The sequence below is a fragment of the Branchiostoma floridae genome, chromosome 15, assembly GCF_000003815.2.
Source record: "Branchiostoma floridae strain S238N-H82 chromosome 15, Bfl_VNyyK, whole genome shotgun sequence".
Classification (NCBI taxonomy): domain Eukaryota; kingdom Metazoa; phylum Chordata; class Leptocardii; order Amphioxiformes; family Branchiostomatidae; genus Branchiostoma; species Branchiostoma floridae.
The window spans coordinates 19,669,506-19,671,976 of NC_049993.1; positions in this window are offsets into that span (position 1 = coordinate 19,669,506).

Sequence of the window (2,471 nt, forward strand, 5' to 3'; positions counted from 1 at the left end):
TACCAAAGAATGGTAAATTATGACGTTACAAATCACTGGCATTATCAAGAACTTAACAACACATATGACAAGTTAATCTAAAGTCTAAATAATATCCAGTTGCTTGAGTAACTCCTTTTTGGCATATCTTATTACCTGCATGTCTAACCTTCATTGACGTAATCTAAAGTCTATACTGCAACAGCCAATGATCGTCGAAACGACCAAGACTATAAAACAAACAAAGAAACATCAAACAAGGAAACCTGACCACTAGAGCAGGAGCCCGTTGGAATCATCTGAAGTACTCTTGTATTCGTGAATTTATGCAATACAGAACAAAACTCAAGACCCGTTCCTTTCAATTTCGCGTTTTGGATGTGGTACCTTCACTCGTCACTAGGGAGCGTCGTTTTACACTCTACTGCACCCCATCCGAAATAGTGAATTGCCATTGCTTATTTGTATGGAAATGCATAGAAATATGGATGTTACCATATGAATACAGAATCCACGTGCGATTGAGCACTATAATTTCGATTTTCTTCTTCTAGTTCTTTTTTTAATTCATCAAAGAAAGGTAGTGTGATACAGGAAACGTGATTTATGTATGTATGTATGTACAAAATACGCGATCATTCGAATGGGATGTCACTAACTCAGAGAGGCAAGAAATTCAGTTTTCGGACCTATCCGAGCCTGCTTCTAGCCATAGACAGAACTGCTCGCTGACAGAACTGCATTCTACAGGCAACATGCGCGGATTTAGGGGGGGGCGCACCCGGCGCGCGCCCCCCCCTTTGGCTGGACCCCCAAAAAAATTCGGCTGGACCACAAAAAAAAAAAGGAATTCCACAAATAAATCCAGAAAATCAGCGAAAGTTTCAGCGAAGCGGCGATAATACAAAGCCGCTAACCAACAATACCAAGGCCCACTCCTCCCGCTTTTACTTCCTGATTGTGTCGGTCTTTGCGGGCATAGCCAGAATGTTTCGTAACCAGGACGTTGGCAATACTCCCGCCCTCCTTCGGAACTCGCTTATGTTCCATCTGACTCTAATATTGTTATTATATTTGCTATTTTGGTGCCCTATTAGCCCATGTGGACTGAGCGACGCAAGATACAATACATGTTAAACATTCATTCATTCATACTGTGACGGTAAATGTGAGTAAAAATGTGTCAAACTTACGATATGTCTCCGCTAAGGGACTTGACGATATTTACCGGGGGGAGGGCTGATGCAAAATGGGTCAGGTAAAAAAAAAACGGCGATCTTTTCCACTACACATGTACGATATTGACACAAAAGAAACTAAATTAATGTTCTACTTGGAAGAGACTTGGGTACATTTTAGTGATATCGTGACGAAAACCGCTTCAATACTGCTGTAATCATTCCAAAACGGGAGTTATTTCGGCCAACCAACAAACTTGCCGAAAAATTTTCGCGCCAACATATGCATGATTACGTCATATATGATCATATATGCGCGCAGCAAGAGAGCCCGCCGTCACGAAAGTAAACATCGTAAATAATGTTTCATCCCGTTGCCGTCCGTGAACCATTCCGTTTACAAAGAACCGATGCACACAGGATTGATATTGATACCAATTTTAGTCTTCGTAAACTTCGTGCGAACATGGAATTACACGACAGAGGCGGCTGCAGCAAATTTCTTATGGGGAGGGCGAACTATATTATTTTATTTTTTTTTTATTTTATTGAGATTCTCCATATACATATGGAGGGTATGGCGAAACAGGTGTCATATTGACGTAATCCTAGGGGGTCCGGTGGCATGCTCTCCCGGAAAAATTTTGAAATCTTGACTATCTGAAACGATCTTTCCTAACTTTTGATGGACAAATTTGCTGGCAGACTATAAAGCTAAGTTTAATAGCCTTTCTAGTAGGGTTTTTAGCTTATATTATTGAGGGCGACGACGCCCCCAACGTATTTTCACAACTTTGAGCGCACGAGCCGTCGCAAGGTAGGTCTGGAGAAAAATGTTGGAATTTGAACCCTCTGAAACAGGATTTTCTGCACTTTGAGGGATAAACTTTGCTGGTAGACTATGCTAAATGTAATGACATTTCTGTCAGGGGAAAAGCATTTTTGATGGCGACGAGCGCCAGAGCGTCGTGGGCGCCGGAGGCGCAAGCCGTCGCCAGGCACGTCCAGAGAAAAATTGAAATCTTGACCACCTGAAACTTCATTTCCTGCGTTTTACGGGCACATTTTGCTTGTATTTTTAAGCCCCGTTTTGATAGGCATTTTTTTCAATGGCCCTCCCCCTGGCTCAAGACATGTTTCGATGGCCGTTCCCCCATGCCAAAAATATGATTGTTGAATGTGAGATTGCTAACTATAAAAATCAGTGTTCTTTCGTTTATTATATTTGTTCAGCCCTAAAAGTCAGTGTTGATTTGTTGGTTATTTTTGCACAGAAATGGCTCTAAAATGCACCAGAGAGCCTCTTTATTTTAA